General features: G+C 34.8%; 10 non-coding genes across 10 annotated transcripts; 7 read left to right on the top strand and 3 right to left on the bottom strand.

Annotated features, from left to right (window-relative positions):
• The first annotated feature begins 2387 nt into the window (after positions 1 to 2387).
• On the top strand, positions 2388 to 2459 carry TRNAQ-CUG (transfer RNA glutamine (anticodon CUG)). Its single transcript has one exon. It is a non-coding gene; the product is annotated as a tRNA-Gln (tRNA).
• Positions 2460 to 3284: 825 nt separating this feature from the next.
• Positions 3285 to 3356, bottom strand: TRNAQ-UUG (transfer RNA glutamine (anticodon UUG)). The gene has a single exon. It is a non-coding gene; the product is annotated as a tRNA-Gln (tRNA).
• Positions 3357 to 7420: 4064 nt separating this feature from the next.
• On the top strand, positions 7421 to 7492 carry TRNAQ-CUG (transfer RNA glutamine (anticodon CUG)). Its single transcript has one exon. It is a non-coding gene; the product is annotated as a tRNA-Gln (tRNA).
• Positions 7493 to 8317: 825 nt separating this feature from the next.
• Positions 8318 to 8389, bottom strand: TRNAQ-UUG (transfer RNA glutamine (anticodon UUG)). The gene has a single exon. It is a non-coding gene; the product is annotated as a tRNA-Gln (tRNA).
• A 1548-nt stretch (positions 8390 to 9937) lies between these two features.
• On the top strand, positions 9938 to 10009 carry TRNAQ-CUG (transfer RNA glutamine (anticodon CUG)). The gene has a single exon. It is a non-coding gene; the product is annotated as a tRNA-Gln (tRNA).
• A 2986-nt stretch (positions 10010 to 12995) lies between these two features.
• On the top strand, positions 12996 to 13067 carry TRNAQ-CUG (transfer RNA glutamine (anticodon CUG)). Its single transcript has one exon. It is a non-coding gene; the product is annotated as a tRNA-Gln (tRNA).
• An 825-nt stretch (positions 13068 to 13892) lies between these two features.
• Positions 13893 to 13964, bottom strand: TRNAQ-UUG (transfer RNA glutamine (anticodon UUG)). Its single transcript has one exon. It is a non-coding gene; the product is annotated as a tRNA-Gln (tRNA).
• Positions 13965 to 16053: 2089 nt separating this feature from the next.
• Positions 16054 to 16125, top strand: TRNAQ-CUG (transfer RNA glutamine (anticodon CUG)). The gene has a single exon. It is a non-coding gene; the product is annotated as a tRNA-Gln (tRNA).
• A 2984-nt stretch (positions 16126 to 19109) lies between these two features.
• On the top strand, positions 19110 to 19181 carry TRNAQ-CUG (transfer RNA glutamine (anticodon CUG)). Its single transcript has one exon. It is a non-coding gene; the product is annotated as a tRNA-Gln (tRNA).
• A 2985-nt stretch (positions 19182 to 22166) lies between these two features.
• Positions 22167 to 22238, top strand: TRNAQ-CUG (transfer RNA glutamine (anticodon CUG)). The gene has a single exon. It is a non-coding gene; the product is annotated as a tRNA-Gln (tRNA).
• Positions 22239 to 27200: the final 4962 nt, after the last annotated feature.

Raw genomic sequence — 27200 nt, 5'->3', positions numbered from 1 at the left:
CTAATATCAATGTTTTATACTGATGCGTATGAACGCATAAGTATGTATAGATGCATACATAGCTTTATCCATCTAGATAGCTGTTAGACAATATGAACATATCAATTATTCATAAACATAAATATTGAAGCTGAACCTAGAAACTGTTCTTTCACATCCACATTGTAAACATGAGTTTATTTTCCTTTCTCATCTATATGGCCAGTAATGAGATAGTTCATTTTTGCTGATTTCTTAACTGACAACATGCTGGACTTACACAGTGCATTTCATTGTGAATTTCTTTGAAAGTGAATTTCAGATTCACACCTTTGACATGTCTTTCAAAAGATTCAACTTTATTGGTTGTGGAATTACTGTTGAAAATCAGTGTGTAAAATCTTTGTACGTCTGAATTTCAAGATTATTATTCAAACTGCACATCTTCGGTCACCGTAATACAAAGTTTGGCTCCTCAAGTTTTGTTTTAATGAATGCTTTGCAATTAAAAAGTTCCTTGTTCCCCTTATCAATAACAGTAAGATTTTAAAAAGTAATGTCGTGCATCAGGCCCCTGTGATGAGTTTGAGGAACCAGAGTGAGTTTGTAAAATCTCTCATTATTTTGAGCCATTTAGTTTCCAGGTATTGTAAAAATTCTATTATTTGCTCACATCTAGTAAACTTTTAGAGTATAATCAATAAATTAATTTTTCACCCTACCGGTATTAGATATGTGATATTAATGAATACACTTGAAAGAAAATGATTTGGTCAAGAGTCATAAAATGGTCCCACCGAGATTTGAACTCTGATCATTGGATTCAAAGTCCAAAGTGCTAACCATTACACCATGGAACCTCCCATGGGAAAGGAGTGCAAACTGCTGCAGCAATGTGGAAATGTCAAAGTTTTTAATATTCTACAGTCAAAGAGAAACTGAATTGGATTGCTTTCCTATTCTGGTAAACTTTTGCATATTGAACTATGTTGGGGAAGGATGTTGCCCAAAAGACTCAAATAACGTTATAACTCTGTTGAACAGTGGTTTTTATGTGAGATAATATTTTTCAATGAAAGATAAGTTGCCCCCTGAGGCAAATCTCTTCTGTCAAAATGGAAAGCTCACCCTGGTACGGGAGGGTGGATGGTGTCGTGGTTAGCACTCTGGACTCTGAAAACAGGGATCTGAGTACAAATTTCAGTGGGACTTATCTGAACATTACAATTTTCTTTTCCATTCAGTTCTTAAAAGTTTTATTTGGAACAACATCACATTTACTTATAAACATGTAAAAATCAACCTGTACATATGTATCTCTGTATATATAGCTATATGTCTCTGTATATTTATAGGAACATATAAACATATAGATTATAAAAATAAATATAATTAGTGGAGGTGAAAATCATGAACAGTTGTTGCCTCTCAGCATTTGAAACATGAGTTTCTACTTCTTTCTCTTTTATATGTCCTGAAATTGAGATAGTCAATTTTTACTCATTATTGATCCAACAATACAGTTGATGTATACAAAGCATATCATATTATTTGTGAATGAAGTTCAAAAATGAGAATTTGATCAGTACCTGTCATGCCTCCGACCAAAAGCTTATATTTTACGATTGGAGATCAACTGTTGTAAATCAGCATGAAAAACATTTTCTTTTCACGATTTCCATACTAATATAAAACAACATTTTTACTAGCTGAATGAGATCATCATTTGGGTTCCTCTATGTTTGATTGAAGAAAACTTCTCATTCAAAATGTGCTATTTTCGCCTTATCAATAGTGGGAAAGCTTAAAAAAGTGATGCTGTGAATCACCCGTCTGAAATGCGTTTGAGAAAATCAGGATATGATTTTATAATGGCTAACTACTTTGTGAAGAAATTTGATGTCAAAGTATTGTAAAGTTTGTATTGATGTAACTTGTTCAAGCTGATGGACATTTTGAAAGCATTCAATAATTGACTCTTTCAACCTACTGGTGTTGGATTTGAGCTATCAATGAACAAAGATGAAGAAATGGAAAAGCTCAAGAGTAATAAAAAAAGTCCCTCCAAGGTTTCAAATCGGATCATTGGATGCAAAGTCCAAATTGCCAACCATTGCTCTATCGAGCCACCCATGCAGGAGACAGAGACATTGCTTCAGTAGTCTGGAAATGTAGACTGTTTTATTATGCTACAGGCAAAGATGAACATTGTGATATAACTTTTATATTCAGATAAACATTTGAATATTTAACACTTTTATAGAGAATATAGCTGAAAAGAATCAAATCACATTAAATCTCTATCCACTATGACCATTCAAACGAGATATCTTTTTATCAATATAAGAGAAGGACATCACTGATGCGCTCTCTTTTGTCTCAATGGAAAAGGCACTCTTGTGTGAGAGGGTTCCATGGTGTAATGGTTAGCACTCTGGACTCTGAATCCAGCGATCCGAGTTCAAATCTCGGTGGGACCTACTACAATTATGATATTCACTGTTTAACTCATTTTTTAGAATTTGGTCTAGAAAAAACCTAATATCAATGTTTTATACTGATGCGTATGAACGCATAAGTATGTATAGATGCATACATAGCTTTATCCATCTAGATAGCTGTTAGACAATATGAACATATCAATTATTCATAAACATAAATATTGAAGCTGAACCTAGAAACTGTTCTTTCACATCCACATTGTAAACATGAGTTTATTTTCCTTTCTCATCTATATGGCCAGTAATGAGATAGTTCATTTTTGCTGATTTCTTAGCTGACAACATGCTGGACTTACACAGTGCATTTCATTGTGAATTTCTTTGAAAGTGAATTTCAGATTCACACCTTTGACATGTCTTTCAAAAGATTCAACTTTATTGGTTGTGGATTTACTGTTGAAAATCAGTGTGTAAAATCTTTGTACGTCTGAATTTCAAGATTATTATTCAAACTGCACATCTTCGGTCCCCGTAATACAAAGTTTGACTCCTCAAGTTTTGTTTTAATGAATGCTTTGCAATTAAAAAGTTCCTTGTTCCCCTTATCAATAACAGTAAGATTTTAAAAAGTAATGTCGTGCATCAGGCCCCTGTGATGAGTTTGAGAAACCAGAGTGAGTTTGTAAAATCTCTCATTAGTTTGAGCCATTTAGTTTCCAGGTATTGTAAAAATTCTATAATTTGCTCACATCTAGTAAACTTTTAGAGTATAATCAATAAATTAATTTTTCACCCTACCGGTATTAGATATGTGATATTAATGAATACACTTGAAAGAAAATGATTTGGTCAAGAGTCATAAAATGGTCCCACCGAGATTTGAACTCGGATCATTGGATTCAAAGTCCAAAGTGCTAACCATTACACCATGGAACCTCCCATGGGAAAGGAGTGCAAACTGCTGCAGCAATGTGGAAATGTCAAAGTTTTTAATATTCTACTGTCAAAGAGAAACTGAATTGGATTGCTTTCCTATTCTGGTAAACTTTTGCATATTGAACTATGTTGGGGAAGGATGTTGCCCAAAAGACTCAAATAACGTTATAACTCTGTTGAACAGTGGTTTTTATGTGAGATAATATTTTTCAATGAAAGATAAGTTGCCCCCTGAGGCAAATCTCTTCTGTCAAAATGGAAAGCTCACCCTGGTACGGGAGGGTGGATGGTGTCGTGGTTAGCACTCTGGACTCTGAAAACAGGGATCTGAGTACAAATTTCAGTGGGACTTATCTGAACATTACAATTTTCTTTTCCATTCAGTTCTTAAAAGTTTTATTTGGAACAACATCACATTTACTTATAAACATGTAAAAATCAACCTGTACATATGTATCTCTGTATATATAGCTATATGTCTCTGTATATTTATAGGAACATATAAACATATAGATTATAAAAATAAATATAATTAGTGGAGGTGAAAATCATGAACAGTTGTTGCCTCTCAGCATTTGAAACATGAGTTTCTACTTCTTTCTCTTTTATATGTCCTGAAATTGAGATAGTCACTTTTTACTCATTATTGATCCAACAATACAGTTGATGTATACAAAGCATATCATATGATTTCTGAATGAAGTTCAAAAATGAGAATTTGATCAGTACCTGTCATGCCTCCGACCAAAAGCTTATATTTTACGATTGGAGATCAACTGTTGTAAATCAGCATGAAAAACATTTTCTTTTCACGATTTCCATACTAATATAAAACAACATTTTACTAGCTGAATGAGATCATCATTTGGGTTCCTCTATGTTTGATTGAAGAAAACTTCTCATTCAAAATGTGCTATTTTCGCCTTATCAATAGCGGGAAAGCTTAAAAAAGTGATGCTGTGAATAACCCGTCTGAAATGCGTTTGAGAAAATCAGGATATGATTTTATAATGGCTAACTACTTTGTGAAGAAATTTGATGTCAAAGTATTGTAAAGTTTGTATTGATGTAACTTGTTCAAGCTGATGGACATTTTGAAAGCATTCAATAATTGACTCTTTCAACCTACTGGTGTTGGATTTGAGCTATCAATGAACAAAGATGAAGAAATGGAAAAGCTCAAGAGTAATAAAAAAAGTCCCTCCAAGGTTTCAAATCGGATCATTGGATGCAAAGTCCAAATTGCCAACCATTGCTCTATCGAGCCACCCATGCAGGAGACAGAGACATTGCTTCAGTAGTCTGGAAATGTAGACTGTTTTATTATGCTACAGGCAAAGATGAACATTGTGATATAACTTTTATATTCAGATAAACATTTGAATATTTAACACTTTTATAGAGAATATAGCTGAAAAGAATCAAATCACATTAAATCTCTATCCACTATGACCATTCAAATGAGATATCTTTTTATCAATATAAGAGAAGGACATCACTGATGCGCTCTCTTTTGTCTCAATGGAAAAGGCACTCTTGTGTGAGAGGGTTCCATGGTGTAATGGTTAGCACACTGGACTCTGAATCCAGCGATCCAAGTTCAAATCTCGGTGGGACCTACTACAATTATGAGATTCAATGTTTAACTCATTTTTTAGAATTTGGTCTAGAAAAAACCTAATATCAATGTTTTATACTGATGCGTATGAACGCATAAGTATGTATAGATGCATACATAGCTTTATCCATCTAGATAGCTGTTAGACAATATGAACATATCAATTATTCATAAACATAAATATTGAAGCTGAACCTAGAAACTGTTCTTTCACATCCACATTGTAAACATGAGTTTATTTTCCTTTCTCATCTATATGGCCAGTAATGAGATAGTTCATTTTTGCTGATTTCTTAGCTGACAACATGCTGGACTTACACAGTGCATTTCATTGTGAATTTCTTTGAAAGTGAATTTCAGATTCACACCTTTGACATTTCTTTCAAAAGATTCAACTTTATTGGTTGTGGATTTACTGTTGAAAATCAGTGTGTAAAATCTTTGTACGTCTGAATTTCAGGATTATTATTCAAACTGCACATCTTCGGTCCCCGTAATACAAAGTTTGACTCCTCAAGTTTTGTTTTAATGAATGCTTTGCAATTAAAAAGTTCCTTGTTCCCCTTATCAATAACAGTAAGATTTTAAAAAGTAATGTCGTGCATCAGGCCCCTGTGATGAGTTTGAGAAACCAGAGTGAGTTTGTAAAATCTCTCATTAGTTTGAGCCATTTAGTTTCCAGGTATTGTAAAAATTCTATTATTTGCTCACATCTAGTAAACTTTTAGAGTATAATTAATAAATTAATTTTTCACCCTACCGGTATTAGATATGTGATATTAATGAATACACTTGAAAGAAAATGATTTGGTCAAGAGTCATAAAATGGTCCCACCGAGATTTGAACTCGGATCTTTGGATTCAAAGTCCAAAGTGCTAACCATTACTCCATGGAACCTCCCATGTGAAAGGAGTGCAAACTGCTGCAGCAATGTGGAAATGTCAACGTTTTTAATATTCTACTGTCAAAGAGAAACTGAATTGGATTGCTTTCCTATTCTGGTAAACTTTTGCATATTGAACTATGTTGGGGAAGGATGTTGCCCAAAAGACTCAAATAACGTTATAACTCTGTTGAACAGTGGTTTTTATGTGAGATAATATTTTTCAATGAAAGATAAGTTGCCCCCTGAGGCAAATCTCTTCTGTCAAAATGGAAAGCTCACCCTGGTACGGGAGGATGGATGGTGTCGTGGTTAGCACTCTGGACTATGAAAACAGGGATCTGAGTACAAATTTCAGTGGGACTTATCTGAACATTACAATTTTCTTTTCCATTCAGTTCTTAAAAGTTTTATTTGGAACAACATCACATTTACTTATAAACATGTAAAAATCAACCTGTACATATGTATCTCTGTATATATAGCTATATGTCTCTGTATATTTATAGGAACATACAAACATATAGATTATAAAAATAAATATAATTAGTGGAGGTGAAAATCATGAACAGTTGTTGCCTCTCAGCATTTGAAACATGAGTTTCTACTTCTTTCTCTTTTATATGTCCTGAAATTGAGATAGTCACTTTTTACTCATTATTGATCCAACAATACAGTTGATGTATACAAAGCATATCATATGATTTGTGAATGAAGTTCAAAAATGAGAATTTGATCAGTACCTGTCATGCCTCCGACCAAAAGCTTATATTTTACGATTGGAGATCAACTGTTGTAAATCAGCATGAAAAACATTTTCTTTTCACGATTTCCATACTAATATAAAACAACATTTTTACTAGCTGAATGAGATCATCATTTGGGTTCCTCTATGTTTGATTGAAGAAAACTTCTCATTCAAAATGTGCTATTTTCGCCTTATCAATATTGGGAAAGCTTAAAAAAGTGATGCTGTGAATCACCCGTCTGAAATGCGTTTGAGAAAATCAGGATATGATTTTATAATGGCTAACTACTTTGTGAAGAAATTTGATGTCAAAGTATTGTAAAGTTTGTATTGATGTAACTTGTTCAAGCTGATGGACATTTTGAAAGCATTCAATAATTGACTCTTTCAACCTACTGGTGTTGGATTTGAGCTATCAATGAACAAAGATGAAGAAATGGAAAAGCTCAAGAGTAATAAAAAAAGTCCCTCCAAGGTTTCAAATCGGATCATTGGATGCAAAGTCCAAATTGCCAACCATTGCTCTATCGAGCCACCCATGCAGGAGACAGAGACATTGCTTCAGTAGTCTGGAAATGTAGACTGTTTTATTATGCTACAGGCAAAGATGAACATTGTGATATAACTTTTATATTCAGATAAACATTTGAATATTTAACACTTTTATAGAGAATATAGCTGAAAAGAATCAAATCACATTAAATCTCTATCCACTATGACCATTCAAATGAGATATCTTTTTATCAATATAAGAGAAGGACATCACTGATGCGCTCTCTTTTGTCTCAATGGAAAAGGCACTCTTGTGTGAGAGGGTTCCATGGTGTAATGGTTAGCACTCTGGACTCTGAATCCAGCGATCCGAGTTCAAATCTCGGTGGGACCTACTACAATTATGAGATTCACTGTTTAACTCATTTTTTAGAATTTGGTCTAGAAAAAACCTAATATCAATGTTTTATACTGATGCGTATGAACGCATAAGTATGTATAGATGCATACATAGCTTTATCCATCTAGATAGCTGTTAGACAATATGAACATATCAATTATTCATAAACATAAATATTGAAGCTGAACCTAGAAACTGTTCTTTCACATCCACATTGTAAACATGAGTTTATTTTCCTTTCTCATCTATATGGCCAGTAATGAGATAGTTCATTTTTGCTGATTTCTTAGCTGACAACATGCTGGACTTACACAGTGCATTTCATTGTGAATTTCTTTGAAAGTGAATTTCAGATTCACACCTTTGACATTTCTTTCAAAAGATTCAACTTTATTGGTTGTGGATTTACTGTTGAAAATCAGTGTGTAAAATCTTTGTACGTCTGAATTTCAAGATTATTATTCAAACTGCACATCTTCGGTCCCCGTAATACAAAGTTTGACTCCTCAAGTTTTGTTTTAATGAATGCTTTGCAATTAAAAAGTTCCTTGTTCCCCTTATCAATAACAGTAAGATTTTAAAAAGTAATGTCGTGCATCAGGCCCCTGTGATGAGTTTGAGAAACCAGAGTGAGTTTGTAAAATCTCTCATTATTTTGAGCCATTTAGTTTCCAGGTATTGTAAAAATTCTATTATTTGCTCACATCTAGTAAACTTTTAGAGTATAATCAATAAATTAATTTTTCACCCTACCGGTATTAGATATGTGATATTAATGAATACACTTGAAAGAAAATAATTTGGTCAAGAGTCATAAAATGGTCCCACCGAGATTTGAACTCGGATCATTGGATTCAAAGTCCAAAGTGCTAACCATTACACCATGGAACCTCCCATGTGAAAGGAGTGCAAACTGCTGCAGCAATGTGGAAATGTCAAAGTTTTTAATATTCTACTGTCAAAGAGAAACTGAATTGGATTGCTTTCCTATTCTGGTAAACTTTTGCATATTGAACTATGTTGGGGAAGGATGTTGCCCAAAAGACTCAAATAACGTTATAACTCTGTTGAACAGTGGTTTTTATGTGAGATAATATTTTTCAATGAAAGATAAGTTGCCCCCTGAGGCAAATCTCTTCTGTCAAAATGGAAAGCTCACCCTGGTACGGGAGGGTGGATGGTGTCGTGGTTAGCACTCTGGACTCTGAAAACAGGGATCTGAGTACAAATTTCAGTGGGACTTATCTGAACATTACAATTTTCTTTTCCATTCAGTTCTTAAAAGTTTTATTTGGAACAACATCACATTTACTTATAAACATGTAAAAATCAACCTGTACATATGTATCTCTGTATATATAGCTATATGTCTCTGTATATTTATAGGAACATATAAACATATCGATTATAAAAATAAATATAATTAGTGGAGGTGAAAATCATGAACAGTTGTTGCCTCTCAGCATTTGAAACATGAGTTTCTACTTCTTTCTCTTTTATATGTCCTGAAATTGAGATAGTCACTTTTTACTCATTATTGATCCAACAATACAGTTGATGTATACAAAGCATATCATATGATTTGTGAATGAAGTTCAAAAATGAGAATTTGATCAGTACCTGTCATGCCTCCGACCAAAAGCTTATATTTTACGATTGGAGATCAACTGTTGTAAATCAGCATGAAAAACATTTTCTTTTCACGATTTCCATACTAATATAAAACAACATTTTTACTAGCTGAATGAGATCATCATTTGGGTTCCTCTATGTTTGATTGAAGAAAACTTCTCATTCAAAATGTGCTATTTTCGCCTTATCAATAGTGGGAAAGCTTAAAAAAGTGATGCTGTGAATCACCCGTCTGAAATGCGTTTGAGAAAATCAGGATATGATTTTATAATGGCTAACTACTTTGTGAAGAAATTTGATGTCAAAGTATTGTAAAGTTTGTATTGATGTAACTTGTTCAAGCTGATGGACATTTTGAAAGCATTCAATAATTGACTCTTTCAACCTACTGGTGTTGGATTTGAGCTATCAATGAACAAAGATGAAGAAATGGAAAAGCTCAAGAGTAATAAAAAAAGTCCCTCCAAGGTTTCAAATCGGATCATTGGATGCAAAGTCCAAATTGCCAACCATTGCTCTATCGAGCCACCCATGCAGGAGACAGAGACATTGCTTCAGTAGTCTGGAAATGTAGACTGTTTTATTATGCTACAGGCAAAGATGAACATTGTGATATAACTTTTATATTCAGATAAACATTTGAATATTTAACACTTTTATAGAGAATATAGCTGAAAAGAATCAAATCACATTAAATCTCTATCCACTATGACCATTCAAATGAGATATCTTTTTATCAATATAAGAGAAGGACATCACTGATGCGCTCTCTTTTGTCTCAATGGAAAAGGCACTCTTGTGTGAGAGGGTTCCATGGTGTAATGGTTAGCACTCTGGACTCTGAATCCAGCGATCCGAGTTCAAATCTCGGTGGGACCTACTACAATTATGAGATTCACTGTTTAACTCATTTTTTAGAATTTGGTCTAGAAAAAACCTAATATCAATGTTTTATACTGATGCGTATGAACGCATAAGTATGTATAGATGCATACATAGCTTTATCCATCTAGATAGCTGTTAGACAATATGAACATATCAATTATTCATAAACATAAATATTGAAGCTGAACCTAGAAACTGTTCTTTCACATCCACATTGTAAACATGAGTTTATTTTCCTTTCTCATCTATATGGCCAGTAATGAGATAGTTCATTTTTGCTGATTTCTTAGCTGACAACATGCTGGACTTACACAGTGCATTTCATTGTGAATTTCTTTGAAAGTGAATTTCAGATTCACACCTTTAACATGTCTTTCAAAAGATTCAACTTTATTGGTTGTGGATTTACTGTTGAAAATCAGTGTGTAAAATCTTTGTACGTCTGAATTTCAAGATTATTATTCAAACTGCACATCTTCGGTCCCCGTAATACAAAGTTTGACTCCTCAAGTTTTGTTTTAATGAATGCTTTGCAATTAAAAAGTTCCTTGTTCCCCTTATCAATAACAGTAAGATTTTAAAAAGTAATGTCGTGCATCAGGCCCCTGTGATGAGTTTGAGAAACCAGAGTGAGTTTGTAAAATCTCTCATTAGTTTGAGCCATTTAGTTTCCAGGTATTGTAAAAATTCTATTATTTGCTCACATCTAGTAAACTTTTAGAGTATAATCAATAAATTAATTTTTCACCCTACCGGTATTAGATATGTGATATTAATGAATACACTTGAAAGAAAATGATTTGGTCAAGAGTCATAAAATGGTCCCACCGAGATTTGAACTCGGATCTTTGGATTCAAAGTCCAAAGTGCTAACCATTACTCCATGGAACCTCCCATGTGAAAGGAGTGCAAACTGCTGCAGCAATGTGGAAATGTCAAAGTTTTTAATATTCTACTGTCAAAGAGAAACTGAATTGGATTGCTTTCCTATTCTGGTAAACTTTTGCATATTGAACTATGTTGGGGAAGGATGTTGCCCAAAAGACTCAAATAACGTTATAACTCTGTTGAACAGTGGTTTTTATTAGGCCTGGGCAAAAATTTCGTTCCGTTCGCGGAAATTGCGATAATTTGACATTTTTGCGTTCCGCGGAGAGCGCGAAAATGTCAAAAATTCCGGTTTCCGCAGCTTGGCGATAATTTGTTTCTTGCTCGCGCTGTAAAATGATACATTCTCGCGCGCGCGCGATCGCCTTACCTGAATCCCTGCGTTCGCTGACAAGTTTTCTTGATCCGGTCGCGTTCTCCATGAGATGTTGTATTGTTTTTAGCCATTTGCGCTGTCTCGCGACAGTTCGCGCCCGCAGTGACGTCATGCGTCGCGCGATCACGTCTTTCTTCTCGCGATCATGCACCGCGAGAACAACTCAAAACAAGATGGCCGCGCCCGCAAGCAACCACATGGGTAAGTTGGCGACCCGCAACCATGCAGAAAATCTCGCGAACATGCCGGAAAAAAACTTCCGCATCTTTGCGATATTTCTGCTTGTTTGCGATAATTTTAAACATTCTCGCGATAATTTGCGAAGGTTAATTCCGCAAATTCCGCCCACCCCTAGTTTTTATGTGAGATAATATTTTTCAATGAAAGATAAGTTGCCCCCTGAGGCAAATCTCTTCTGTCAAAATGGAAAGCTCACCCTGGTACGGGAGGATGGATGGTGTCGTGGTTAGCACTCTGGACTATGAAAACAGGGATCTGAGTACAAATTTCAGTGGGACTTATCTGAACATTACAATTTTCTTTTCCATTCAGTTCTTAAAAGTTTTATTTGGAACAACATCACATTTACTTATAAACATGTAAAAATCAACCTGTACATATGTATCTCTGTATATATAGCTATATGTCTCTGTATATTTATAGGAACATATAAACATATAGATTATAAAAATAAATATAATTAGTGGAGGTGAAAATCATGAACAGTTGTTGCCTCTCAGCATTTGAAACATGAGTTTCTACTTCTTTCTCTTTTATATGTCCTGAAATTGAGATAGTCACTTTTTACTCATTATTGATCCAACAATACAGTTGATGTATACAAAGCATATCATATGATTTGTGAATGAAGTTCAAAAATGAGAATTTGATCAGTACCTGTCATGCCTCCGACCAAAAGCTTATATTTTACGATTGGAGATCAACTGTTGTAAATCAGCATGAAAAACATTTTCTTTTCACGATTTCCATACTAATATAAAACAACATTTTTACTAGCTGAATGAGATCATCATTTGGGTTCCTCTATGTTTGATTGAAGAAAACTTCTCATTCAAAATGTGCTATTTTCGCCTTATCAATAGTGGGAAAGCTTAAAAAAGTGATGCTGTGAATCACCCGTCTGAAATGCGTTTGAGAAAATCAGGATATGATTTTATAATGGCTAACTACTTTGTGAAGAAATTTGATGTCAAAGTATTGTAAAGTTTGTATTGATGTAACTTGTTCAAGCTGATGGACATTTTGAAAGCATTCAATAATTGACTCTTTCAACCTACTGGTGTTGGATTTGAGCTATCAATGAACAAAGATGAAGAAATGGAAAAGCTCAAGAGTAATAAAAAAAGTCCCTCCAAGGTTTCAAATCGGATCATTGGATGCAAAGTCCAAATTGCCAACCATTGCTCTATCGAGCCACCCATGCAGGAGACAGAGACATTGCTTCAGTAGTCTGGAAATGTAGACTGTTTTATTATGCTACAGGCAAAGATGAACATTGTGATATAACTTTTATATTCAGATAAACATTTGAATATTTAACACTTTTATAGAGAATATAGCTGAAAAGAATCAAATCACATTAAATCTCTATCCACTATGACCATTCAAATGAGATATCTTTTTATCAATATAAGAGAAGGACATCACTGATGCGCTCTCTTTTGTCTCAATGGAAAAGGCACTCTTGTGTGAGAGGGTTCCATGGTGTAATGGTTAGCACTCTGGACTCTGAATCCAGCGATCCGAGTTCAAATCTCGGTGGGACCTACTACAATTATGAGATTCACTGTTTAACTCATTTTTTAGAATTTGGTCTAGAAAAAACCTAATATCAATGTTTTATACTGATGCGTATGAACGCATAAGTATGTATAGATGCATACATAGCTTTATCCATCTAGATAGCTGTTAGACAATATGAACATATCAATTATTCATAAACATAAATATTGAAGCTGAACCTAGAAACTGTTCTTTCACATCCACATTGTAAACATGAGTTTATTTTCCTTTCTCATCTATATGGCCAGTAATGAGATAGTTCATTTTTGCTGATTTCTTAGCTGACAACATGCTGGACTTACACAGTGCATTTCATTGTGAATTTCTTTGAAAGTGAATTTCAGATTCACACCTTTGACATTTCTTTCAAAAGATTCAACTTTATTGGTTGTGGATTTACTGTTGAAAATCAGTGTGTAAAATCTTTGTACGTCTGAATTTCAAGATTATTATTCAAACTGCACATCTTCGGTCCCCGTAATACAAAGTTTGACTCCTCAAGTTTTGTTTTAATGAATGCTTTGCAATTAAAAAGTTCCTTGTTCCCCTTATCAATAACAGTAAGATTTTAAAAAGTAATGTCGTGCATCAGGCCCCTGTGATGAGTTTGAGAAACCAGAGTGAGTTTGTAAAATCTCTCATTATTTTGAGCCATTTAGTTTCCAGGTATTGTAAAAATTCTATTATTTGCTCACATCTAGTAAACTTTTAGAGTATAATCAATAAATTAATTTTTCACCCTACCGGTATTAGATATGTGATATTAATGAATACACTTGAAAGAAAATAATTTGGTCAAGAGTCATAAAATGGTCCCACCGAGATTTGAACTCGGATCATTGGATTCAAAGTCCAAAGTGCTAACCATTACACCATGGAACCTCCCATGTGAAAGGAGTGCAAACTGCTGCAGCAATGTGGAAATGTCAAAGTTTTTAATATTCTACTGTCAAAGAGAAACTGAATTGGATTGCTTTCCTATTCTGGTAAACTTTTGCATATTGAACTATGTTGGGGAAGGATGTTGCCCAAAAGACTCAAATAACGTTATAACTCTGTTGAACAGTGGTTTTTATTAGGCCTGGGCAAAAATTTCGTTCCGTTCGCGGAAATTGCGATAATTTGACATTTTTGCGTTCCGCGGAGAGCGCGAAAATGTCAAAAATTCCGGTTTCCGCAGCTTGGCGATAATTTGTTTCTTGCTCGCGCTGTAAAATGATACATTCTCGCGCGCGCGCGATCGCCTTACCTGAATCCCTGCGTTCGCTGACAAGTTTTCTTGATCCGGTCACGTTCTCCATGAGATGTTGTATTGTTTTTAGCCATTTGCGCTGTCTCGCGACAGTTCGCGCCCGCAGTGACGTCATGCGTCGCGCGATCACGTCTTTCTTCTCGCGATCATGCACCGCGAGAACAACTCAAAACAAGATGGCCGCGCCCGCAAGCAACCACATGGGTAAGTTGGCGACCCGCAACCATGCAGAAAATCTCGCGAACATGCCGGAAAAAAACTTCCGCATCTTTGCGATATTTCTGCTTGTTTGCGATAATTTTAAACATTCTCGCGATAATTTGCGAAGGTTAATTCCGCAAATTCCGCCCACCCCTAGTTTTTATGTGAGATAATATTTTTCAATGAAAGATAAGTTGCCCCCTGAGGCAAATCTCTTCTGTCAAAATGGAAAGCTCACCCTGGTACGGGAGGATGGATGGTGTCGTGGTTAGCACTCTGGACTATGAAAACAGGGATCTGAGTACAAATTTCAGTGGGACTTATCTGAACATTACAATTTTCTTTTCCATTCAGTTCTTAAAAGTTTTATTTGGAACAACATCACATTTACTTATAAACATGTAAAAATCAACCTGTACATATGTATCTCTGTATATATAGCTATATGTCTCTGTATATTTATAGGAACATATAAACATATAGATTATAAAAATAAATATAATTAGTGGAGGTGAAAATCATGAACAGTTGTTGCCTCTCAGCATTTGAAACATGAGTTTCTACTTCTTTCTCTTTTATATGTCCTGAAATTGAGATAGTCACTTTTTACTCATTATTGATCCAACAATACAGTTGATGTATACAAAGCATATCATATGATTTGTGAATGAAGTTCAAAAATGAGAATTTGATCAGTACCTGTCATGCCTCCGACCAAAAGCTTATATTTTACGATTGGAGATCAACTGTTGTAAATCAGCATGAAAAACATTTTCTTTTCACGATTTCCATACTAATATAAAACAACATTTTTACTAGCTGAATGAGATCATCATTTGGGTTCCTCTATGTTTGATTGAAGAAAACTTCTCATTCAAAATGTGCTATTTTCGCCTTATCAATAGTGGGAAAGCTTAAAAAAGTGATGCTGTGAATCACCCGTCTGAAATGCGTTTGAGAAAATCAGGATATGATTTTATAATGGCTAACTACTTTGTGAAGAAATTTGATGTCAAAGTATTGTAAAGTTTGTATTGATGTAACTTGTTCAAGCTGATGGACATTTTGAAAGCATTCAATAATTGACTCTTTCAACCTACTGGTGTTGGATTTGAGCTATCAATGAACAAAGATGAAGAAATGGAAAAGCTCAAGAGTAATAAAAAAAGTCCCTCCAAGGTTTCAAATCGGATCATTGGATGCAAAGTCCAAATTGCCAACCATTGCTCTATCGAGCCACCCATGCAGGAGACAGAGACATTGCTTCAGTAGTCTGGAAATGTAGACTGTTTTATTATGCTACAGGCAAAGATGAACATTGTGATATAACTTTTATATTCAGATAAACATTTGAATATTTAACACTTTTATAGAGAATATAGCTGAAAAGAATCAAATCACATTAAATCTCTATCCACTATGACCATTCAAATGAGATATCTTTTTATCAATATAAGAGAAGGACATCACTGATGCGCTCTCTTTTGTCTCAATGGAAAAGGCACTCTTGTGTGAGAGGGTTCCATGGTGTAATGGTTAGCACTCTGGACTCTGAATCCAGCGATCCGAGTTCAAATCTCGGTGGGACCTACTACAATTATGAGATTCACTGTTTAACTCATTTTTTAGAATTTGGTCTAGAAAAAACCTAATATCAATGTTTTATACTGATGCGTATGAACGCATAAGTATGTATAGATGCATACATAGCTTTATCCATCTAGATAGCTGTTAGACAATATGAACATATCAATTATTCATAAACATAAATATTGAAGCTGAACCTAGAAACTGTTCTTTCACATCCACATTGTAAACATGAGTTTATTTTCCTTTCTCATCTATATGGCCAGTAATGAGATAGTTCATTTTTGCTGATTTCTTAGCTGACAACATGCTGGACTTACACAGTGCATTTCATTGTGAATTTCTTTGAAAGTGAATTTCAGATTCACACCTTTAACATGTCTTTCAAAAGATTCAACTTTATTGGTTGTGGATTTACTGTTGAAAATCAGTGTGTAAAATCTTTGTACGTCTGAATTTCAAGATTATTATTCAAACTGCACATCTTCGGTCCCCGTAATACAAAGTTTGACTCCTCAAGTTTTGTTTTAATGAATGCTTTGCAATTAAAAAGTTCCTTGTTCCCCTTATCAATAACAGTAAGATTTTAAAAAGTAATGTCGTGCATCAGGCCCCTGTGATGAGTTTGAGAAACCAGAGTGAGTTTGTAAAATCTCTCATTAGTTTGAGCCATTTAGTTTCCAGGTATTGTAAAAATTCTATTATTTGCTCACATCTAGTAAACTTTTAGAGTATAATCAATAAATTAATTTTTCACCCTACCGGTATTAGATATGTGATATTAATGAATACACTTGAAAGAAAATGATTTGGTCAAGAGTCATAAAATGGTCCCACCGAGATTTGAACTCGGATCTTTGGATTCAAAGTCCAAAGTGCTAACCATTACTCCATGGAACCTCCCATGTGAAAGGAGTGCAAACTGCTGCAGCAATGTGGAAATGTCAAAGTTTTTAATATTCTACTGTCAAAGAGAAACTGAATTGGATTGCTTTCCTATTCTGGTAAACTTTTGCATATTGAACTATGTTGGGGAAGGATGTTGCCCAAAAGACTCAAATAACGTTATAACTCTGTTGAACAGTGGTTTTTATTAGGCCTGGGCAAAAATTTCGTTCCGTTCGCGGAAATTGCGATAATTTGACATTTTTGCGTTCCGCGGAGAGCGCGAAAATGTCAAAAATTCCGGTTTCCGCAGCTTGGCGATAATTTGTTTCTTGCTCGCGCTGTAAAATGATACATTCTCGCGCGCGCGCGATCGCCTTACCTGAATCCCTGCGTTCGCTGACAAGTTTTCTTGATCCGGTCGCGTTCTCCATGAGATGTTGTATTGTTTTTAGCCATTTGCGCTGTCTCGCGACAGTTCGCGCCCGCAGTGACGTCATGCGTCGCGCGATCACGTCTTTCTTCTCGCGATCATGCACCGCGAGAACAACTCAAAACAAGATGGCCGCGCCCGCAAGCAACCACATGGGTAAGTTGGCGACCCGCAACCATGCAGAAAATCTCGCGAACATGCCGGAAAAAAACTTCCGCATCTTTGCGATATTTCTGCTTGTTTGCGATAATTTTAAACATTCTCGCGATAATTTGCGAAGGTTAATTCCGCAAATTCCGCCCACCCCTAGTTTTTATGTGAGATAATATTTTTCAATGAAAGATAAGTTGCCCCCTGAGGCAAATCTCTTCTGTCAAAATGGAAAGCTCACCCTGGTACGGGAGGATGGATGGTGTCGTGGTTAGCACTCTGGACTATGAAAACAGGGATCTGAGTACAAATTTCAGTGGGACTTATCTGAACATTACAATTTTCTTTTCCATTCAGTTCTTAAAAGTTTTATTTGGAACAACATCACATTTACTTATAAACATGTAAAAATCAACCTGTACATATGTAGCTCTGTATATATAGCTATATGTCTCTGTATATTTATAGGAACATATAAACATATCGATTATAAAAATAAATATAATTAGTGGAGGTGAAAATCATGAACAGTTGTTGCCTCTCAGCATTTGAAACATGAGTTTCTACTTCTTTCTCTTTTATATGTCCTGAAATTGAGAGTCACTTTTTACTCATTATTGATCCAACAATACAGTTGATGTATACAAAGCATATCATATGATTTGTGAATGAAGTTCAAAAATGAGAATTTGATCAGTACCTGTCATGCCTCCGACCAAAAGCTTATATTTTACGATTGGAGATCAACTGTTGTAAATCAGCATGAAAAACATTTTCTTTTCACGATTTCCATACTAATATAAAACAACATTTTTACTAGCTGAATGAGATCATCATTTGGGTTCCTCTATGTTTGATTGAAGAAAACTTCTCATTCAAAATGTGCTATTTTCGCCTTATCAATAGTGGGAAAGCTTAAAAAAGTGATGCTGTGAATCACCCGTCTGAAATGCGTTTGAGAAAATCAGGATATGATTTTATAATGGCTAACTACTTTGTGAAGAAATTTGATGTCAAAGTATTGTAAAGTTTGTATTGATGTAACTTGTTCAAGCTGATGGACATTTTGAAAGCATTCAATAATTGACTCTTTCAACCTACTGGTGTTGGATTTGAGCTATCAATGAACAAAGATGAAGAAATGGAAAAGCTCAAGAGTAATAAAAAAAGTCCCTCCAAGGTTTCAAATCGGATCATTGGATGCAAAGTCCAAATTGCCAACCATTGCTCTATCGAGCCACCCATGCAGGAGACAGAGACATTGCTTCAGTAGTCTGGAAATGTAGACTGTTTTATTATGCTACAGGCAAAGATGAACATTGTGATATAACTTTTATATTCAGATAAACATTTGAATATTTAACACTTTTATAGAGAATATAGCTGAAAAGAATCAAATCACATTAAATCTCTATCCACTATGACCATTCAAATGAGATATCTTTTTATCAATATAAGAGAAGGACATCACTGATGCGCTCTCTTTTGTCTCAATGGAAAAGGCACTCTTGTGTGAGAGGGTTCCATGGTGTAATGGTTAGCACTCTGGACTCTGAATCCAGCGATCCGAGTTCAAATCTCGGTGGGACCTACAACAATTATGAGATTCACTGTTTAACTCATTTTTTAGAATTTGGTCTAGAAAAAACCTAATATCAATGTTTTATACTGATGCGTATGAACGCATAAGTATGTATAGATGCATACATAGCTTTATCCATCTAGATAGCTGTTAGACAATATGAACATATCAATTATTCATAAACATAAATATTGAAGCTGAACCTAGAAACTGTTCTTTCACATCCACATTGTAAACATGAGTTTATTTTCCTTTCTCATCTATATGGCCAGTAATGAGATAGTTCATTTTTGCTGATTTCTTAGCTGACAACATGCTGGACTTACACAGTGCATTTCATTGTGAATTTCTTTGAAAGTGAATTTCAGATTCACACCTTTAACATGTCTTTCAAAAGATTCAACTTTATTGGTTGTGGATTTACTGTTGAAAATCAGTGTGTAAAATCTTTGTACGTCTGAATTTCAAGATTATTATTCAAACTGCACATCTTCGGTCCCCGTAATACAAAGTTTGACTCCTCAAGTTTTGTTTTAATGAATGCTTTGCAATTAAAAAGTTCCTTGTTCCCCTTATCAATAACAGTAAGATTTTAAAAAGTAATGTCGTGCATCAGGCCCCTGTGATGAGTTTGAGAAACCAGAGTGAGTTTGTAAAATCTCTCATTAGTTTGAGCCATTTAGTTTCCAGGTATTGTAAAAATTCTATTATTTGCTCACATCTAGTAAACTTTTAGAGTATAATCAATAAATTAATTTTTCACCCTACCGGTATTAGATATGTGATATTAATGAATACACTTGAAAGAAAATGATTTGGTCAAGAGTCATAAAATGGTCCCACCGAGATTTGAACTCGGATCTTTGGATTCAAAGTCCAAAGTGCTAACCATTACTCCATGGAACCTCCCATGTGAAAGGAGTGCAAACTGCTGCAGCAATGTGGAAATGTCAAAGTTTTTAATATTCTACTGTCAAAGAGAAACTGAATTGGATTGCTTTCCTATTCTGGTAAACTTTTGCATATTGAACTATGTTGGGGAAGGATGTTGCCCAAAAGACTCAAATAACGTTATAACTCTGTTGAACAGTGGTTTTTATTAGGCCTGGGCAAAAATTTCGTTCCGTTCGCGGAAATTGCGATAATTTGACATTTTTGCGTTCCGCGGAGAGCGCGAAAATGTCAAAAATTCCGGTTTCCGCAGCTTGGCGATAATTTGTTTCTTGCTCGCGCTGTAAAATGATACATTCTCGCGCGCGCGCGATCGCCTTACCTGAATCCCTGCGTTCGCCGACAAGTTTTCTTGATCCGGTCGCGTTCTCCATGAGATGTTGTATTGTTTTTAGCCATTTGCGCTGTCTCGCGACAGTTCGCGCCCGCAGTGACGTCATGCGTCGCGCGATCACGTCTTTCTTCTCGCGATCATGCACCGCGAGAACAACTCAAAACAAGATGGCCGCGCCCGCAAGCAACCACATGGGTAAGTTGGCGACCCGCAACCATGCAGAAAATCTCGCGAACATGCCGGAAAAAAACTTCCGCATCTTTGCGATATTTCTGCTTGTTTGCGATAATTTTAAACATTCTCGCGATAATTTGCGAAGGTTAATTCCGCAAATTCCGCCCACCCCTAGTTTTTATGTGAGATAATATTTTTCAATGAAAGATAAGTTGCCCCCGAGGCAAATCTCTTCTGTCAAAATGGAAAGCTCACCCTGGTACGGGAGGATGGATGGTGTCGTGGTTAGCACTCTGGACTATGAAAACAGGGATCTGAGTACAAATTTCAGTGGGACTTATCTGAACATTACAATTTTCTTTTCCATTCAGTTCTTAAAAGTTTTATTTGGAACAACATCACATTTACTTATAAACATGTAAAAATCAACCTGTACATATGTATCTCTGTATATATAGCTATATGTCTCTGTATATTTATAGGAACATATAAACATATAGATTATAAAAATAAATATAATTAGTGGAGGTGAAAATCATGAACAGTTGTTGCCTCTCAGCATTTGAAACATGAGTTTCTACTTCTTTCTCTTTTATATGTCCTGAAATTGAGATAGTCACTTTTTACTCATTATTGATCCAACAATACAGTTGATGTATACAAAGCATATCATATGATTTCTGAATGAAGTTCAAAAATGAGAATTTGATCAGTACCTGTCATGCCTCCGACCAAAAGCTTATATTTTACGATTGGAGATCAACTGTTGTAAATCAGCATGAAAAACATTTTCTTTTCACGATTTCCATACTAATATAAAACAACATTTTTACTAGCTGAATGAGATCATCATTTGGGTTCCTCTATGTTTGATTGAAGAAAACTTCTCATTCAAAATGTGCTATTTTCGCCTTATCAATAGTGGGAAAGCTTAAAAAAGTGATGCTGTGAATCACCCGTCTGAAATTCGTTTGAGAAAATCAGGATATGATTTTATAATGGCTAACTACTTTGTGAAGAAATTTGATGTCAAAGTATTGTAAAGTTTGTATTGATGTAACTTGTTCAAGCTGATGGACATTTTGAAAGCATTCAATAATTGACTCTTTCAACCTACTGGTGTTGGATTTGAGCTATCAATGAACAAAGATGAAGAAATGGAAAAGCTCAAGAGTAATAAAAAAAGTCCCTCCAAGGTTTCAAATCGGATCATTGGATGCAAAGTCCAAATTGCCAACCATTGCTCTATCGAGCCACCCATGCAGGAGACAGAGACATTGCTTCAGTAGTCTGGAAATGTAGACTGTTTTATTATGCTACAGGCAAAGATGAACATTGTGATATAACTTTTATATTCAGATAAACATTTGAATATTTAACACTTTTATAGAGAATATAGCTGAAAAGAATCAAATCACATTAAATCTCTATCCACTATGACCATTCAAATGAGATATCTTTTTATCAATATAAGAGAAGGACATCACTGATGCGCTCTCTTTTGTCTCAATGGAAAAGGCACTCTTGTGTGAGAGGGTTCCATGGTGTAATGGTTAGCACTCTGGACTCTGAATCCAGCGATCCGAGTTCAAATCTCGGTGGGACCTACTACAATTATGAGATTCACTGTTTAACTCATTTTTTAGAATTTGGTCTAGAAAAAACCTAATATCAATGTTTTATACTGATGCGTATGAACGCATAAGTATGTATAGATGCATACATAGCTTTATCCATCTAGATAGCTGTTAGACAATATGAACATATCAATTATTCATAAACATAAATATTGAAGCTGAACCTAGAAACTGTTCTTTCACATCCACATTGTAAACATGAGTTTATTTTCCTTTCTCATCTATATGGCCAGTAATGAGATAGTTCATTTTTGCTGATTTCTTAGCTGACAACATGCTGGACTTACACAGTGCATTTCATTGTGAATTTCTTTGAAAGTGAATTTCAGATTCACACCTTTAACATGTCTTTCAAAAGATTCAACTTTATTGGTTGTGGATTTACTGTTGAAAATCAGTGTGTAAAATCTTTGTACGTCTGAATTTCAAGATTATTATTCAAACTGCACATCTTCGGTCCCCGTAATACAAAGTTTGACTCCTCAAGTTTTGTTTTAATGAATGCTTTGCAATTAAAAAGTTCCTTGTTCCCCTTATCAATAACAGTAAGATTTTAAAAAGTAATGTCGTGCATCAGGCCCCTGTGATGAGTTTGAGAAACCAGAGTGAGTTTGTAAAATCTCTCATTAGTTTGAGCCATTTAGTTTCCAGGTATTGTAAAAATTCTATTATTTGCTCACATCTAGTAAACTTTTAGAGTATAATCAATAAATTAATTTTTCACCCTACCGGTATTAGATATGTGATATTAATGAATACACTTGAAAGAAAATGATTTGGTCAAGAGTCATAAAATGGTCCCACCGAGATTTGAACTCGGATCTTTGGATTCAAAGTCCAAAGTGCTAACCATTACTCCATGGAACCTCCCATGTGAAAGGAGTGCAAACTGCTGCAGCAATGTGGAAATGTCAAAGTTTTTAATATTCTACTGTCAAAGAGAAACTGAATTGGATTGCTTTCCTATTCTGGTAAACTTTTGCATATTGAACTATGTTGGGGAAGGATGTTGCCCAAAAGACTCAAATAACGTTATAACTCTGTTGAACAGTGGTTTTTATGTGAGATAATATTTTTCAATGAAAGATAAGTTGCCCCCTGAGGCAAATCTCTTCTGTCAAAATGGAAAGCTCACCCTGGTACGGGAGGGTGGATGGTGTCGTGGTTAGCACTCTGGACTCTGAAAACAGGGATCTGAGTACAAATTTCAGTGGGACTTATCTGAACATTACAATTTTCTTTTCCATTCAGTTCTTAAAAGTTTTATTTGGAACAACATCACATTTACTTATAAACATGTAAAAATCAACCTGTACATATGTATCTCTGTATATATAGCTATATGTCTCTGTATATTTATAGGAACATATAAACATATAGATTATAAAAATAAATATAATTAGTGGAGGTGAAAATCATGAACAGTTGTTGCCTCTCAGCATTTGAAACATGAGTTTCTACTTCTTTCTCTTTTATATGTCCTGAAATTGAGATAGTCACTTTTTACTCATTATTGATCCAACAATACAGTTGATGTATACAAAGCATATCATATGATTTCTGAATGAAGTTCAAAAATGAGAATTTGATCAGTACCTGTCATGCCTCCGACCAAAAGCTTATATTTTACGATTGGAGATCAACTGTTGTAAATCAGCATGAAAAACATTTTCTTTTCACGATTTCCATACTAATATAAAACAACATTTTTACTAGCTGAATGAGATCATCATTTGGGTTCCTCTATGTTTGATTGAAGAAAACTTCTCATTCAAAATGTGCTATTTTCGCCTTATCAATAGCGGGAAAGCTTAAAAAAGTGATGCTGTGAATCACCCGTCTGAAATGCGTTTGAGAAAATCAGGATATGATTTTATAATGGCTAACTACTTTGTGAAGAAATTTGATGTCAAAGTATTGTAAAGTTTGTATTGATGTAACTTGTTCAAGCTGATGGACATTTTGAAAGCATTCAATAATTGACTCTTTCAACCTACTGGTGTTGGATTTGAGCTATCAATGAACAAAGATGAAGAAATGGAAAAGCTCAAGAGTAATAAAAAAAGTCCCTCCAAGGTTTCAAATCGGATCATTGGATGCAAAGTCCAAATTGCCAACCATTGCTCTATCGAGCCACCCATGCAGGAGACAGAGACATTGCTTCAGTAGTCTGGAAATGTAGACTGTTTTATTATGCTACAGGCAAAGATGAACATTGTGATATAACTTTTATATTCAGATAAACATTTGAATATTTAACACTTTTATAGAGAATATAGCTGAAAAGAATCAAATCACATTAAATCTCTATCCACTATGACCATTCAAATGAGATATCTTTTTATCAATATAAGAGAAGGACATCACTGATGCGCTCTCTTTTGTCTCAATGGAAAAGGCACTCTTGTGTGAGAGGGTTCCATGGTGTAATGGTTAGCACTGTGGACTCTGAATCCAGCGATCTGAGTTCAAATCTCGGTGGGACCTACTACAATTATGAGATTCACTGTTTAACTCATTTTTTAGAATTTGGTCTAGAAAAAACCTAATATCAATGTTTTATACTGATGCGTATGAACGCATAAGTATGTATAGATGCATACATAGCTTTATCCATCTAGATAGCTGTTAGACAATATGAACATATCAATTATTCATAAACATAAATATTGAAGCTGAACCTAGAAACTGTTCTTTCACATCCACATTGTAAACATGAGTTTATTTTCCTTTCTCATCTATATGGCCAGTAATGAGATAGTTCATTTTTGCTGATTTCTTAGCTGACAACATGCTGGACTTACACAGTGCATTTCATTGTGAATTTCTTTGAAAGTGAATTTCAGATTCACACCTTTAACATGTCTTTCAAAAGATTCAACTTTATTGGTTGTGGATTTACTGTTGAAAATCAGTGTGTAAAATCTTTGTACGTCTGAATTTCAAGATTATTATTCAAACTGCACATCTTCGGTCCCCGTAATACAAAGTTTGACTCCTCAAGTTTTGTTTTAATGAATGCTTTGCAATTAAAAAGTTCCTTGTTCCCCTTATCAATAACAGTAAGATTTTAAAAAGTAATGTCGTGCATCAGGCCCCTGTGATGAGTTTGAGAAACCAGAGTGAGTTTGTAAAATCTCTCATTAGTTTGAGCCATTTAGTTTCCAGGTATTGTAAAAATTCTATTATTTGCTCACATCTAGTAAACTTTTAGAGTATAATCAATAAATTAATTTTTCACCCTACCGGTATTAGATATGTGATATTAATGAATACACTTGAAAGAAAATGATTTGGTCAAGAGTCATAAAATGGTCCTACCGAGATTTGAACTCGGATCTTTGGATTCAAAGTCCAAAGTGCTAACCATTACACCATGGAACCTCCCATGTGAAAGGATTGCAAACTGCTGCAGCAATGTGGAAATGTCAAAGTTTTTAATATTCTACTGTCAAAGAGAAACTGAATTGGATTGCTTTCCTATTCTGGTAAACTTTTGCATATTGAACTATGTTGGGGAAGGATGTTGCCCAAAAGACTCAAATAACGTTATAACTCTGTTGAACAGTGGTTTTTATGTGAGATAATATTTTTCAATGAAGGATAAGTTGCCCCCTGAGGCAAATCTCTTCTGTCAAAATGGAAAGCTCACCCTGGTACGGGAGGGTGGATGGTGTCGTGGTTAGCACTCTGGACTCTGAAAACAGGGATCTGAGTACAAATTTCAGTGGGACTTATCTGAACATTACAATTTTCTTTTCCATTCAGTTCTTAAAAGTTTTATTTGGAACAACATCACATTTACTTATAAACATGTAAAAATCAACCTGTACATATGTATCTCTGTATATATAGCTATATGTCTCTGTATATTTATAGGAACATATAAACATATAGATTATAAAAATAAATATAATTAGTGGAGGTGAAAATCATGAACAGTTGTTGCCTCTCAGCATTTGAAACATGAGTTTCTACTTCTTTCTCTTTTATATGTCCTGAAATTGAGATAGTCACTTTTTACTCATTATTGATCCAACAATACAGTTGATGTATACAAAGCATATCATATGATTTCTGAATGAAGTTCAAAAATGAGAATTTGATCAGTACCTGTCATGCCTCCGACCAAAAGCTTATATTTTACGATTGGAGATCAACTGTTGTAAATCAGCATGAAAAACATTTTCTTTTCACGATTTCCATACTAATATAAAACAACATTTTTACTAGCTGAATGAGATCATCATTTGGGTTCCTCTATGTTTGATTGAAGAAAACTTCTCATTCAAAATGTGCTATTTTCGCCTTATCAATAGCGGGAAAGCTTAAAAAAGTGATGCTGTGAATCACCCGTCTGAAATGCGTTTGAGAAAATCAGGATATGATTTTATAATGGCTAACTACTTTGTGAAGAAATTTGATGTCAAAGTATTGTAAAGTTTGTATTGATGTAACTTGTTCAAGCTGATGGACATTTTGAAAGCATTCAATAATTGACTCTTTCAACCTACTGGTGTTGGATTTGAGCTATCAATGAACAAAGATGAAGAAATGGAAAAGCTCAAGAGTAATAAAAAAAGTCCCTCCAAGGTTTCAAATCGGATCATTGGATGCAAAGTCCAAATTGCCAACCATTGCTCTATCGAGCCACCCATGCAGGAGACAGAGACATTGCTTCAGTAGTCTGGAAATGTAGACTGTTTTATTATGCTACAGGCAAAGATGAACATTGTGATATAACTTTTATATTCAGATAAACATTTGAATATTTAACACTTTTATAGAGAATATAGCTGAAAAGAATCAAATCACATTAAATCTCTATCCACTATGACCATTCAAATGAGATATCTTTTTATCAATATAAGAGAAGGACATCACTGATGCGCTCTCTTTTGTCTCAATGGAAAAGGCACTCTTGTGTGAGAG

This window comes from Triturus cristatus, chromosome 5_2 (assembly GCF_964204655.1).
Source record: "Triturus cristatus chromosome 5_2, aTriCri1.1, whole genome shotgun sequence".
NCBI classification, from domain to species: domain Eukaryota; kingdom Metazoa; phylum Chordata; class Amphibia; order Caudata; family Salamandridae; genus Triturus; species Triturus cristatus.
The sequence above is the reverse complement of the archived record's forward strand: the minus strand, read 5'-3'. Positions and strand labels throughout refer to the sequence as shown.